Source organism: Eretmochelys imbricata, chromosome 6 (assembly GCF_965152235.1).
Source record: "Eretmochelys imbricata isolate rEreImb1 chromosome 6, rEreImb1.hap1, whole genome shotgun sequence".
In the NCBI taxonomy this organism is placed as follows: Eukaryota; Metazoa; Chordata; order Testudines; family Cheloniidae; genus Eretmochelys; species Eretmochelys imbricata.
Window position 1 is genome coordinate 59463457 of NC_135577.1, and position 16301 is coordinate 59479757.

The window sequence follows — 16301 nt, forward strand, 5'->3', positions numbered from 1 at the left end:
ATGGCTATTATAATCTCTTTATACAGATTGACTGACACTCTCAAATTTTCAAGTTCTGTGCTACCAATGAAGTCACAGGAATCAGAAAAATTCCACATTTTACATGAAAAAAAGAAAACTACCAAAAAGTTTTAACTGGACCAATTTCACTTCTAAAATGAGGTTTATGAACCAAAAACAAAACAAAAACAAACCCCCCCCACACAAACACACAAACAAAATATTGAAATATTTAAATTTCTTCCTTCCACCTCTTTCTTTGCATCTTTCACTCCCTACAGTTCAAGACTTTTCTCTTACATTATTTATACTGGAAGAATATCAACCCCTCACAATTCAGATTTATCATTACACGTCAGGAAAAAAGTCACATAGGGGACTGGAAACTGCTGTGAAAGGGTCTCACAAAGAAAGCAAGGGCAAGCTCCCTCCCCACAATATAATAAGCTTTAGTCCCATAAAAAGTGACATGATTCTTACTGTCCACTGTTCCTAGAAACCCAAAGAGACAGGAAGGGGCAACAGTGCAGAGGACGTGAACACAAAAGTTAATAATGGTACTGTCAGTGTACATTTTTAATGGCACACTTAACCTTGTTAGAAAGGTGAGGGAAAGACAGCAAAGCGTATGGAGAACATCCATCTTCCATCTCTAACCTCTCCTGACCCTTGGTCCATCCCTTCCATGGCCACAGAGATGGATCCCTGAGGACTAACTTCTGCCAGGCTTGGGTAAAGACAGACAATGAAGTGCTACCTATCCAACAATGTCTTGTGGCCATAAGCAGAGATCTGACAGATTTTCATCCCTTTGCTCATGCAAGGGATCACATGAACCTCAATTCTTAAAAACAATGAGACGAAGTTATCCCTTATGTAGCATGCTGAAGTCACTAATTACACCAGGGATATATCTGGCTTACTGTAAACAAAATAGAACATTTATTTTGGGGACAAAAACCCTGATGACCTCCAACAAGGAGATGGGGAGAATGGGTAAAGGATTACAAAAGGGAAGGAAGAATGGAAATTACAGGAGTTCAGAAACTGAAAAGAAAGGTCCAAAAGGGTCTTTTTTTTTTAATTTAAAGCATTTTCCTTTCAGCAGTTTGACAGCAAATTTAGTTTGTGTTTAACAGCTTTTCTCTTCATTTACAATTTCAATATTAAATTTAAAATGTCAGTATAACAACTTCCTATTAACACAGTAACAGTCTTATCATGAGCTAATCAACTCTGAGGCCAAGAAGATACTGTTATTACCCCCTAAAAAGGAACCACCTTCAATTTAACATTTAAAGTAACTGTCCAACATGTCTATGATTTGATTGGCTACAATTGTATTTCAGTATAACAATTACAGTACTCATAAGGTGCTTTTATCTTAAGCAACTACTCCAATAGTCTTTTTCTATAAAAATTCTATACCAGCAATCAGGCATTCATGAACAGCCTCTGTAACAACACGGCAAAAACTTCTCAAGTTTCAAGCTATGGCAAAATTGTTATATAAACAATAATGAGAAATATCTGAAGCAGGGAAAAGAGTTTTGTTTAATTTGAGTTTGAAGCTAATTGAAATCTGGTAAAACATGGCAATCAGCAGCCCTTAAAACTGAAACTTTAAGCTCTGATCCTGCAATGAGCTCCAGGTTGTCCTGCAATGAGCCCCCCTGCCCTCGAGTAAAGTCCTACTGAAGTCAATAGAACTCAGTGGGATAAAAAATTTCCACCTACATAGAATTCACTTCAGGACTCAAGCTCTGGTGACCCAAAGGATAAGTACTGCATGGACAGAAGTAGTTCACTATTCTAACTCATTTCAGCCTTAATCTGCAGACATCCTCTCCATGGGATAAAGGTGGAGTTCTGTTTGCCAGATCCTTTAATTTTTGGTCTCTCTAAAGAGAATGCCAACAAGAAGGCCAATTAATACCAAATATGATGGTTAATTTGTAAGACAAAACAGGAACAGGATTGGTATCACCATCTCAATTCACAGAGACCAAATAGACGTGAAATTGTAAGAAATTTTGTTTATTATGGACTTAAACTGGATTCAAGTCAGTGAAAGGCTTCATCATATCTCTCACTACCAGTCCCCTGAGCCCTCCAGGTTCCTTTTTTTTTTTTTTTTGAAGTTACAAAAAGATACGTTTACAATGCTGTTAAAAACCTGACCATTTACCCTGTCTTGCTGGTACAACAACTTTGAATACAGACTTATCAATGCTATAGCTTGGGCACAACAAGGACTAATTTCTGGCTACTTTTTTACTTTGGCCAATTAAAGCAAAAAACCCTTTAATAATATCATCTAGCACTTATATAGTGCTTTTTGTAAGTAGATCTCAAAGTGCTTTCCAAACGAGGTCAGTATCATTATCCTAGTTTTACAGAGGGGGAACTGAGACACAGTGAGATTAAGTGACTTAACTAAGGCCACCCAAAGGCCAACAGTAGAGACAGGAATAGAACACAGGCCTCCTGAGTCCCATTCCAGTGCTCCATCCATTAGACCACATTGCCTAGTGAAGTTTGACTCTTACCCTTATGCACTAGGTCCAATTATATTTTTGATAACAGGGTGAAACTCTGGCCCCACTGAAGTCAATGGCAAAGCTTCCATTGACTTCACTGGGGCCAGGATTTCACTCCAAGTCATGACACATGTATCCAACCCTGTTACAATACAAGATATGCTTACAGAGCAACTTTTTTCACAACACAACTCTGTGTCACGTACGCCTGTACATCCACACTTACCACACTCTCTAACAGTATTTTTATCAGTGAATTCTGGGTAAACAGGACATCTATCACATACTACCTCAGCAGGGTTAGAGTCCTTGGAAGAGACACACACAGAGCAGCACCAGCAATATGTTCGGCAATGCCATCTGAGATGTCCTACCACAAAAAGAGCTAGGAAAGAGGTCCAGCATACCCAGATACACAGGAACAATTAGGGGTTTCACCCTTACACCACAATAACGGTCATCTTCCTGTAACCAGGTCATTGCACTATCTTACAGAGCAGGCTTCTGGCAAGGGTGACACATGGTTAGCTGCCATAGCTACTAACAGAGTATTAACTATGTTGTGTGTGGATATAGAACATATTTAGAGAAAGCTATGACTAACTAGTTATGCATACGTACAAAGCATTATTTAAACAAATTTGTATATTAATTTCCTTTTTTGCAGATGAGTTTTAAAGACAACCACCAGAAATAAAATGCTTAATATACACAATACACCAGCTCTGAAAAAATAAACTTCATGCCTCAAAAGGAGCTAATTACCATCTAAATATTTAAAATATTTTGAAATGCATATGATGGGTAGAAGAGAGAGTTACTATTTTGATAACTGTTATGCAAATATATATTCAAATGTGTACTGCGGATAAAATTCCCTCTCAGATCTTCATAGGAAAGCTCCAACTTTCCGCACAGGTATAAGGAGAGCATACAGACAACTAGATGTGCTCCGTGAGTCAGAGAAAATTATTTTACCATAAGGACCTGTATGCAAACTAATTACTGCATATGCCCAGAAGCCACTTTCCAAGATTAAACATCTAAGGCCCCCATCCAGAAAAAACTTACACATGCCGAAGTTTAAGTATGTGAGTTTTCTTACTGATTTCAATAGGACTACTCACATGTTTAAGTCAAGTACATATATAAGGTTTTGCAGGATTGGTGCATTAAATATTTAAATTTATTTCTTCAACCACTGATTTCAGATTTTTTGCTCTTGTATAACTTCACAACTACTTTGATTTTTAAAATAAACCACTAAGAAAAAGTTAATTATGTAACAAAAAGGTGTTCTCCCTAAATACTTGTTTAGAGAGAGTTAAAACTGTTTACTTACTTAAAGCAAAAATTTAGGACACTTATAAATTTCTATATCAAATTTGGTGTGCAAGACCTTGGACAAGGAACAAATTTATCTCTGGTTTAACTCCACTGAAGCCTATCAAGGTATGCAAGGGATTAAATTGGCCCAATATATTTGTAAGGGTTAAAAATTAATTAAAAGTGATTCTACAGTCCTTATTCAGGCAAGACGTCCACTGACTTCAATGGGAACTCTCCCTATGTTAGGGAATGATAAGCAATGCTCAAAGACACTTGAAATCAAAATATCTGAATGTAATTTAATCCTTCTCTTACCTGCCAAAACCTGAATTCAGGGTTCTGTGTTTCCCTGGTAACAGCTAATGACATCACTAACCCCTAATGCAGTGAAAGGAAGGCACTTCTCTGCTCCAGAGGTTAGTTATGGTATCACTGGACCTCAATAAACACAGAACACTGAAGTCATATCTTGGCAGGCAAAAAGCCTTTCGTTCTACTCATCTTTAACTATAGCAGTACAAGCGACACAGCTACAATGCTTTAATTTAGAAGAAGGAAACAATATTGGTAGCAGATGAGTAAAGACTTTTGGTGCCAAATGTTAAACATCCATAACATTAGAATTACTCTGAAACATGTAAAAAAAACTCAAGAATCACAATTAGTATCCTTTACAATCACAAATCAAGTAGTATATTAGTTCACTTAATTACATAATTATTCTGCATGCAGAAAGAAGTATTCCAACAACTACTGTTCTCTAAACAAACTACTCAACTGGAGGTTACAAGGAACTTGTAAATAAAGAATATTTCCTCTGCATAATATGAACATCAAGGATTTCCAAACTGCTCAACTAAGGGCCACTTAAGCAGCTTGCTGGGAGCCTGAGGACCATATCTAGTTTACATAAAGTATAGCAGTGTTCACAAGCCATTACCATGAATATGAAAGTTTGGCTCATGAAAACTACAGATCCCAGCATGCAATGGTTCATCTTTATCTAGCAGGCTGCTTTAAATAAAAATAAAGCTCTGCATACTGGGACCTGTAGCCTCCATGATAAGCCGCATTCTTATTTAAGATGAGGTCAGATGTAGACTATAATACATATCTCCAGGGGCCATATTTTGACCATCTCATTTTACAGTATCATATATACATACCACACCGAGATCCCAAAGTACATTACACGAAAGTCAACATTATTCATTATATTAATCAAATTTAAGATGAACACAGACTTCAACAACAACATCACTAAACTCACCAGTAACTCAAAAAAAGCAGTAACTGTCTAGATTAAAATCTATAGAAAAGGTTCTGGCTTGCATACATTATTTTTTTAAACAACTTGTATTTTTATCAGGACTGTTACATTCAATAACATTAGAGAAGGTTTTCAAATAACACTTTTGATTTTCACTGGGAAAAGTATTTTTGTGACAGGAGTATTTCCCTTGCCTACTACTTATTATTTGGAAACATATTACCCTTTTCCTCGATCACCAAAATGCACTGAAGCAGCAGCTTGCCCTTTCTCTAAAAAGGGAGTTGAGCTTAGCTGAAAATTAAATGGCTGTATTTAAGTATAGGCCTCTGAAAACATACACCGTATTCCAGTTCAATAGAGGGAAGGCCAGCTCCCCCTACCAGCCTGTTCTAAGAAGGCTTTATCATGGAAGGAAAATCATACTGTGTTCCAAGCCCATAAGTTATTATTTTGAGCTCTGAATTAAGATATAGATACACACACACACACACACACCCCTGCAAAAACCAGTGAAAAATGCAAGTTCAGTCTGTACTAAGAGGCTCAGCACAGTTCTTGCATTTCCAGGCAGCCAGGCATTATCAGCACCTCCACAAACATGGGCCAAAGAGATTCTAGAACATGAGAGAGACAGGCAATGGCACATTGCAACAAACAGACTGGCAATGCTGCTTAAGTCACCTGAAAGACATTCTACTGCACTTCCCCACATAGGCAACAGGCTACAAAAACAACTAAAGGCTTCATCAATACAGCAATAATACTGTCCACAAGGCCAAAGACAGCTGTTGCCATGGTTACTATCAGCCAGTTTATCAGAAAATAATTATTATTACTTAGAAGTTTTGGTTAAAAGAGTTTAAAGCTCTTATAATTAACTAAAGAAATAAACTACTATTTTGTTTGCATTTACACTACTTTGAAGCTGCACATGGTTAACAATACTTGTAACCCCAGCGGGAAGTGGGGAGGAATCAGTGCCTTTCTGCTGTTCCTTCTTCCCTTCAAGTCCTGAGAGTTTGTATTCTGGATGCAGTCAAAACAAGAACAAAACCCATCTTTTGGCTCTTGCGTTAGAGTTCTCTTTCACAGCCCTATAGAGTCCAAACATCGATTAGCCCATCATAGTACTAGTCTCCAACCTGTTAGACCCTATCCTCTTCCTCACTCTGTTTTAACCATTCAGGCATCTGATAGTCCCCCATGAAAAAAATATGCAACACCAGCTAAGATTTTCAGAGCACATTCCTAATTACGTGATGAGGAGAACAGCTTAAGAGCGCTTTCTCACTAAAAGAAGTTGGTCCAATAAAAGATATTACCTCACTCACCTTCTCCTTCTTTTAAGGCATATTCAATGCCAATTTTATAGTGAATGAACTCGGTAATGTGGCCTTTTATCCCTAAAGCACAGTAGTGTGGAAATGTAAAATTATTCAGGGAAAAAAAGGTGCTATTTTAAGAAATAATAATTTAAAATAAAATGTATTCCTATAATAAACTCACAAACAGAAACACACTCCTGACACACCATCTGATTTTTTTTAAGAGAGCATCTATGTAAGAGTTTGAGAGAGAGTGGTTAATTTTTAAGTTACATGATCCAGTTTTTTGAGAAACACAGCCTCCACATATTACTTCTGACTAAAGAGTGGGTGTTTGCAATAGCAGATGAGAGGGGAAAAAAAAAAAAAGTCTGAATGCAGAGGCTCTGGAATAGGTCAAGACATCAGGGTGTGGAGCTTCTAGGCAGAGATTACCACTGCTGTAGAGATTATAAACTCTGCAAGGGACCGTGCACTGGTTTGCATTAATATTAACAAATATAGGAACCAATACATCCTTGCTTTTGAAGCCTATAATGAACCATGTGTCACAGAACCATTTTTAATAAAAACGTTTAAAAACATATAGAAATTTCAAGACTAAAAATGTCGTTAAAGCTTTAAGTGTGACAATTTAAGGGGGAATATATGGGACCTAAAAGAGCTTTATATAGTTTTAAAACACAATTTGAAGGCCATAAAATTCTAGAGTTAAGGATACAAGTTCAACTCAAACTGTTGTCAATTTTAAAAACAAATAAATTAGTAGTTGATTCAGCTCCTGTCCCAAGTCTCCTTGCCAATTGTTATTGTAATACTAAAATATTCTAGTATTTTAAGATATTTTTCTCTCCATTGTTGCCGTGTCAAAAATTCACACAGACAAAAGGTGAAACCAAATATACAAAGTGTTGTCAAATGTACAAAGAGAAAACCAAAGAATAAAATAGTTATTATAATCTATTACAAGTAACAATGATAGGTAAAAAGAATCACACAGAAGAGACTTTTAAATTGGTGGTGTCCTTATAACATGACAAAAATAAAAAGACTGGGGAAAAGAAAGAAATGTAAAAGTACTCCTAATATCCTCCATCCAAAATTAGGCCTACTTTCTACAGGCACAATCTGTACCTTCATAATTGACACGAGCCAAATACCTCCTCTACACCAGACCAAACTTGACATATTAATCTTTTCACCACCTTTTACATGTAAGACATGTACAAAAACTATCTTCCAGTCCACCCTCCAGTAACAAGTATTAACAAGACAGGACACAAACATCTTGCCTGTTGTAGTCAATACACACAAGAACCTGAACCACACTTGTTCCACCTTCTCAAATTATGGTTTGATCCTACAAACTTTTGTATAAGTAGAACGCATTAGCACAAACCCTGAGCCTAGTTTCTGGCACAAGTAACTTGGTGGGACAATCAGAACATGCACAGGGGCAGGAATCTTCCTTCCAGACCTTAAGAGTGGTAGAACTAGCCTCAGTAGATTCTTACACTGCCCCATGTGGGGGTAGGGGAAGACAAGATGCATATAATGATGGATCTTCTTGCATTTTCCCTCCTACATCAGGGCCTCTCCTCCTGCATGGTCAGGCTCAGGGAATGCCCCTCTGCACAGTGGAACTGCACCAGCTCCCTCTTCTACGGTGACTCCACACCTACAGAAGAGACTAGATATGCCCCATGTCAGTAGAACTATTTGTACAAGTAAAGGTTTGCATGGTAAAACCCACAGTACCCTCATGCCTGGCACAGAAAAATTTAAAAACAAGGTTAGCCTCTTTCTATCCACGGCTGTTTGACTCTATGGGTTCAGACATCTTAAAAAATTATATCTCCTTACAGCATTATACCCTGTTTGCCTTGACACTTAAGTCATGGTGGAAATAGTTAAAGATGGCGTCCATCTCTTAAATTCTGTAAAGAAGCTTTCGTCCATAGTCTGTGGCCATACCAAGTTGTAGAGAGTTTAAAAAGATATCTAATTATAGACATGTGCATGAAGATACACAGAACAACAGGGCACCAGGGCAGTTTATCTACTATGCAGTGCCCAAAACATACTAAATAAGATACCCCTCAGAGTCCCTGTAAATGTTAAGATTTATGTAATATTTAACCAGAAATACCAATAGTAAACAAATTCCAATTATATTAATTCATTTCATTCAAGTAAAGTTATCCAGAAAACAAAGCACACCAAACACTCTGGAACAGTTAAATAGCTCCAATATTTTCATATTTAAGGACAGTTACTTCCCTATAAAACAAACTGCATGAACAATTACAATGATGACATATCTTCGCTATTAGAACTTTCCTACAGTATACAGAATAACAAAACCACCAAGGGCCCAATTAAAACAAAGTTTATGTTTAAAACAAGAAACTGATCTGTTTTGTGCATATCCAATCAGTTCAATACTTTGCAAAAAAAAGTTTACAATTTCTATTTTCAAAACTTCTCAGTATATCACCCCCAAAATAGGAATATATAGAGATAAGAAACACCCAGGCCCTGTACTATGAATAGAAATGCAAGTTCAACACTAAGGGGCGGGGGATACACTTTAAAAATCCTACATTAAAACTTTGACTTACTGTCAAAGTTGGATATCCAAAACTGAACATACAAATATTAAAAAAAAAAAAAACACCCCACAACTGTAAAATCCATGACTTCCTACAACTCCTCTCCAAAAATTTTAAAAATAAAATGCTTTTATGTTTTCACTTCCAAAAGGAAAGAAAGTCAATACCAGCAACCCAGCAGACTTCTGCACCCTTATAAAAACAAACTGGCAAGAGTAGCCCAGCCCAGGATGCATAAATAACCCTACATGCACAAGGGAAAGAAGACAAAACCAGAAGAAAAGACTTCAAATATTAACCTTCCAATGGGTAATTATTCATAGACAATAGTAAAAATACTTTTTGAATTATGAAAAATACCTTGAGAGGCTCCCTTTAATTATGTATCAGTACACCAGGTTTGCTACTTCTTAATTGAAACTCAATAATCCAAATTTGGGAGTAAAATCAGATCCTTCATTGCCCAGATCAGTAGAGCTAGAGTATGTTCCAGGTATGATGTAAATTTCCAGCTGCTGGTGGGCATTTGCAGCACAAGCACCTCCTGCTGGACAATACCTTACAAAGATTTGCTTCTACAAAAAGAGAACCTCAAAGGTGACAAAAGGAGAGGACACCTTTAACTTTCCAATCATGTAAGAGGATTGCTTAACATCCCTGCTATCAGTTGCTCAAACTCCTAAAAGATATAAGCCCACACACACAAGAATCTAATTTTTTCAATCTCAATAAGACAAAGTTTAAAGTGAAAAACAATTTTAAGGGAAAATAAATTTTGAGAACTATCACAATATTTACTAAACTACATAATTCTTTACTTCAGGAAAACTAGTAATTTCATTCAGCAATCAAAGAGTTTCCCAGTTTTTTTTTTTTTTTTAAAGTGATGTTTCTACTAAAATGTGGGTGAATAACTACTTTAACTAGTATGGATTTATAAAAACACTAGTTGTGCTGTGGGTGAAGTTTTTGATTGGTTGGTTGGAGACCTTGCTCTTAAATACTAATCAAATAAATACACAGTAGTATATTAATGTTGGACATAGTTACCAACTCTCAGGACTTTTCACGTTTTACCTAAAACAGACCTTTCAAAAGTTTATAGGTTGGATGGGGGAAGGGGCGGTTTGTGTTTTGTATTATATCTTTACAGGAACACTGGCAAGTAGGTTAAGGCACAAAACTTAAAAACAATTAAAGCTTTTATTAAGCTTCTATAAAACCTATTACCATATTTCTTCAATTAATTTTTATGACAACTAAGTTTATTTTGATATTTAAACATTCCCCTAAAATACAGAAAATGCAAACAGCACCAGCTTTGGGTTAGAGAATGAAGAAATCTCAAATATGAAACTTCCTACAATCAAAAGTGAAACTAACCAATAGTTTTCATTGTCAAAGTTGAGTGAAAGGCAAAAAGCAAACCTACATTTTAAATAGCAGATAGCACATTAGACACTTAAAATTCTAAGATATTAATAAAAGTGCCCCATTAATATAAGCATATGGGGTAACTGCCCTTTAGTTTTCCTTCTGAAACCAAGGTAATACATGTTTAATGTGATGATAAATTCATTCTAATAAAGAATGAACTTAGGCTGAGAAAATTCTCACACTCATCCAACTAACCAGTGTGCAAATGTACCTATGTCACTCTCTATTAAAATGTTAAGATTGCAGGGCACAAGTTGCCCATATCAGATTTTTCCTTCACTCAGACCTACTGTACACAACATGACAATTACTGTCCCCAATAGGATTTTTTTTAAAACCCAGTCACTACTGTGATAAAAAAAGGAACAAAAGTTCATGTCAAGTTCAGTGCTTGGGCCTAAACAAGCATCAAGTAAAAGAACCTCTCATCTACAATTATAAACAGATAAAACTTGCAGGGGAGCACCATCACTTCAAATAAAAAAGTGGGGACATACTGAATACTCTACTTTGATATCTAAACAAAGAATATTCTAGCATGTGACTGAACTGTGATGACATTTACAAACCAAGGAAAACAAAAGCCACCACTGCACTAGCAATCATGCCCCATTAAAAGAATTAGGAACTTGGAAATTACTCTGTTCAAGCACATTTGTACCCTAACCAGTGCATATTCATTTTGTGACACTCAAGTGAGTAGAAGTTGAATAAAGGACTCCATGTGTGGATCCAATATAAATTCATCTAAAAATCTAACAGTGCAGTCCTGCAAGCACCCACCATGCTGCAAATGTGGTCAGAGAAAAAAAAAATCCTATCAACAGTGAAGCTCAGAATAATAAAGAAGCAAACAGAAAAAGAAGCGGTGAGAGGAGCGTGCACAACGGGACTAGACCAAATGGCAGAGTCCCACACACAGCCCCACTCCTCCTACACAGAGAGAGAGAGAGAGAGAGAGAGAAATGGAAGAGAAAAGGTACATGTCTCTAATCATCGCAAATATGTGCCAAAGTAGGAGTGTGAAATCCCAGAGGTGTCCTTCCACTGAGCTTTGTACCTGTGCAAGAAGGGCAGACCCAGAACGAGGGGGGCAGGAGATGCTTCTGAATTACAACTTGCAGAAACGGAATTTTCCCAGTGCTCTGGCCACAAAGGCAAATTAAAGCAAAAAAAAAAAAAAAAAAAAAAAAACCACAACCCTGCAATAGCAGCTTTACTACAAATTCTCAATAATCAAAGCAGCATCGTTTCAAAGATAATAATAAAACTTCCCTCTCAGCATCACAGGGAACAAATCAAACCAACAGCAAAGGGCCTGGAAATAATCATTCTGAAGAAAACCAGAGAGGAGGGGATAAACCTCCCTCCCCCACCCCATCCCCAGTGCAATGTGTCATCTCCTTCCCCCTGCTCCTCACCACAACCCCAATGTGTCGCCCACCTCCATCTCTCACTCCCCCTCCTCAGAAACTTATTTCAGTGCATGCAGGGGCGGGAGAAAGGACATGACCCCCTAGGGCTCTATCCCCTTGGGGGTCGGAGGCCTGGGATGGGGGGGTTACACTGAAGTTGTTGCTCCTTAGCTCCAAGTTGGCTGAAGCGTCCTATGTAGACTGCTCCTCCCCCCCCCCCACCCCAGCTATCCTCCTCCACCCTCCCCCAACCAACTCCCTGAGACACAGACAGAAAAGCACGGGGGAGGCGAGGGATAGAGCTACTCATAGAAGAGAGCAGAAGGAGAGAATAGGGAGGAGGAGAATCCAAAAGGTGGGATACTACACCCTGCTGGTGGTGCTGCTGCTGGTGGCTGGCTGGGGTCCCCCTGGCAGGACCTCTCTCTGAGGGGGAGGGCTCTTCTTCATAGGGGGAAGGTGCTGCGGCTCCTCTGGGCCTCCCTGTCCCCCTCTTCTGGGCTCCTCTCTCTCCTCCTCTCACTTTCTTTAATCTAAGCTGGGAGTGGAAGATGGTAGGTTGCTCCCTTCTCCTCCTCCTCTTCTCTCTCTCCTCTGGGAGGTCCTTTTCCTTCCCCCTCTCCCCAGGGGGCTCCGCCTGCCGGGGGGAGCAGGGGGCGGACGGGAAGAAAGGAACGAAGCAGAAGAGGCGCAGGAGAAGAGAAACTGTGACACAAAAACAAGCCGAGAAGCTGAACTCTTCTTCAATCCCATTCACCCGGCCCGGCCGCAGCACCCGCTCGCCGGGATCACTCCGCCGCCGGCCTCCCTGCCTGCCTGGGGCGCGCGCCCGAGCTCCGCTGCGCGCGCCCGACACGCTCTCTCACAGCTACTCCGGCTCTGAAGCGGGGAAGGGGAGGAGGAGGAGGAGACGGGGGAGGACACAGAGATTGGGGGCGAGGCGAGTTCCCACCTCCCTGGACCCCATGCCGCCTCCCGGGAAGTGCGAAAGGAGAGGTCGCCAGCCTCCGCCGGGCGGGGAGGGAGGGTTCGCTGGCTCCTCCTGAGGGGACTACTTGACGTGTTGGTGCGGCGAATTTATTTCCCTTTGCCTAAGGAACGGGCTGTGCGACGGCTCCCATTGCCTAGGGAAAAAACCCGGATGTAAAGTGAGTGAAACTAAAGTAGAGTGAAGTAGGGCACCAAACTCTAGTGGAGCAGCAGCGGGGGAGGGAGGGAGCATGCACCGGGGCAGGCAGCAGCAGGAGAGCAGCACAAGCATCCTCACCCCAATGCGCAAGGGGTTCTGCGTAGGAAAGCCGATGCACCAAGACAAGGGGAGAAACATGAGCATCCTCACCCAATGCAAAGGATTCTGCACAGGAAGCTGATGCACCAGGGCACTAGCAGAAGCACAAGCATCCTCACCCCCAATGCAAGGGATTCTACACAGGAAGTTGATGCACCATGGCAGGAGGAGAAACATAAATACTCACCCCAATGCAAGGGGCTTTACACAGGCAGTTGATGCACTAAGGTAGCAGCAACAACACAACCATCTTCACCCTACTGTAAAGGATTTTACATAGGAAATCGATACAGGGCAACAGGAAAAAACAAGAATCATCACCCCAATGCATGGGGCTTTGCACAGGAAGTTGATGCAACAGGGCAGCAGGAGAAACACAAGAATAATCACCCCCAGTGCAAAGGGCTCTGCACAGGAAGCTGATGCATCAGGGAAAAAGAAGACAAGGAGAAACACCAGCATTTTCATCCCAATTCAAGGGGTAATGCTCCAAGGCAGGAGGAAGAAAGGACAAATTCATACATCCTTATTCCCAAAGCAAATTATAACCTCCCAGGAGCAACCATCCTCCTTCCACAACAAACTGCTAGCTCTTTGCCATATTATTTTTAGAATTAGTAGAGACATCTACTTAGGAGGCAGGGAGGATTTCATTGCTTCTTCACTGCTGCTCTTCTCTTTCCCCTTAATGCACTTGTTTTTGTTTTTCTAAGTTATTTATTTATTTTCTATTCTTTCTGAGTGATGCTGCCATTTGGTTTCATGCTTTGTTGAGTAACAGAAAACAGCAGTAATATATAAACTACTGTTTTTCAAAAATAGTGGAAAGCTAAAATTTCAGGAGAAATCAAAACAGGCAAAGTTAGTTCTATTAATGTTGTAATAAGAGTTATATGTGAGACAACTAAGGAAGGAATTTGGGAAATGAGGAGGGTTTTTAATAGCAATATAATCAAAATATAAAGAAATGTAATTCTGTTTATACATCCAAAGCATTTAATGTGTATATTTAAAATAAGTATGAAGTGGGGCAGAGAAAATCTTTTTGTTCTGTTTGTACAGCACCTAGCACAATAGGGCCCAAATCCATGACTAGGTCTCTTAGGTGTCACAAGAATACAAAGAATAGTCATTTGCTTGTAAAGTATTAGTCTTTATGCATATAATTTATAATATATTAACACAGATAACACATACCTTTCTCACATGTATCTGTGGACTGTAAAACGATAATGTGTTTCTCAAAAACATTTTGGCCTTACCTTGCCCATCTGAGTCATCACTGCTGAATCAGTGGGACTGTTCATTTGCTAAACACTACAGGATTCTCAGAAATGTTTACAGAAAGTCAATTTTTAGTTTTCAGAGTAGCAGCCATGTTAGTCTGTATCCGTAAAAAGAAAAGGAGTACTTGTGGCACCTTAGAGACTAACAAATTTACTAGAGCATAAGCTTTCGTGAGCTACAGCTCACTTCATCGGATGTAATTCAAAAGTGGTTTTATTTTTTAAGCAGTGGCCATGTTGTCTTATTTATTTAACATTGTCACAATTTGTGAAAAAAGTAAGTGTGTGTATAATCTCTACAGATATTTCAGGAAGCCAGGTGAACTCATTATTATGTTGTGAAACTAAATCCATAAAGCAGTCATGATGAGTAACTCAGGGACCCATTGTAATTGGGTAGTAATATACAATTTTATCACCTCGAGAATTCTTATGTGTTCAAAGTGAGTGGGGATTTATCAGAATGCTTACTATCAGAACCGTCTAAAAAAATTGGGCTACCGTGGTATTGTTTATTTAATTAACTGCTAATTTTCCAGTGCTTTTCAGTCAGTTTCTGGTGTTGCCAACTAATGATTTAATCATGAGTCTCGCGACATTTCTTAAAGCCCTCGCGTCTCAAGTTATGTGATGATGAGAGAATATCAGGTTTTGTTTATTTTTAAATATGTTTCTAGCCTGTGGGGTTGTGGATACAAGCTGGAACACCTAACCTTAACCTAAAGGCTCAAACAGTAGGCAAATAAAAGACCCCCAATGTTTTAAAATCATGTGATTTTGAGGGGTCTTCTCATGATTTTTGAATGGTTGGGGTTGGCAATACTAAAAGATAATTACACTGGGAGGGGGATTGATCTAAGTTACGCAACTTCAGCTACGTGAATAACGTAGCTGAAGTTGACGTACTTAGATCGACTTACCGTGGTGTCTCCACCACGGTGAGTCGACTGCTGCTGCTCCCACTTCGACTCTGCCTGCACCTCTCGCAGCACTGGAGTACAGGAGTCAATGGGAGAGCGCTCGGGGGTTGATTTATCGCGTCTAGAGTAGACGCAATAAATCGATCCCCGTTGTATCGATTGCTGCCCACCGATCCGGCGGGTAGTGAAGACATACCTATAGAACATACCAAGCAGTGTTTTGTTGGTTTACAGTGGACATTGGCATTGCTTGGATGTCTTGAGAATCAACAGGTGAAGCCAAATGCTTTTAACTGCCACAAACGTCTTGTTAGCCATTGCAGTATATGACCTAGATTATTATATAGTGATTGGAACTTATTAAGTGTATAATATCTTTATTAAACTCTGTCCATTTTAAAGAAATATTTGTATTTTACTTTATACACTTCTCTCTTCAGTTTATGCTATCTGTAACAAACAAATACAGCACCTAACATTCAGATGGGTTGACCATATTGGAATCTGCTCTTAACCTCTCTTAAATTCAGCTACCTCAATTTACTTGGCCTGGGCGGGGACTTTTAAATGGGCATAAGGTATGATCTACACCTAAAACTTAGGTCAACCTAGGTGTGTTGCTCAGGGGTGTGAAGAATTCACACCACTCAGAGATGTAGTTAAGGTGACCTAAGCCCCAGCATAGACACTGCTAGGTCAGTGGAAAAATTCTGTCAACCTAGCTGCTGCCTCTTGGAGTTGTGGATTAAGTACAGCAACAGAAAAACCCCTTCCATCGCTCTCACAAGTGTCTATACAATGGCGCTACAGAGGCATAGCTGTAGAGCAGTTACCTAACACTCAGTGACTTGCATTGACATCAGCACAAGTTGTGGG

General features: G+C 39.4%; 1 protein-coding gene across 3 annotated transcripts in view; it reads right to left on the reverse strand.

Moving 5' to 3' along the window:
* The window catches only part of PHF21A (PHD finger protein 21A), a 245567-nt gene extending 232857 nt beyond the window's left edge, over positions 1 to 12710 (reverse strand). For all 3 annotated transcript variants that reach the window (XM_077818598.1, XM_077818594.1, XM_077818597.1), the window contains exon 1: positions 12301 to 12710. The gene's annotated coding sequence lies outside the window, so the exon portion shown is untranslated. The remainder of the gene's footprint in view (positions 1 to 12300) is intronic.
* Positions 12711 to 16301: the final 3591 nt, after the last annotated feature.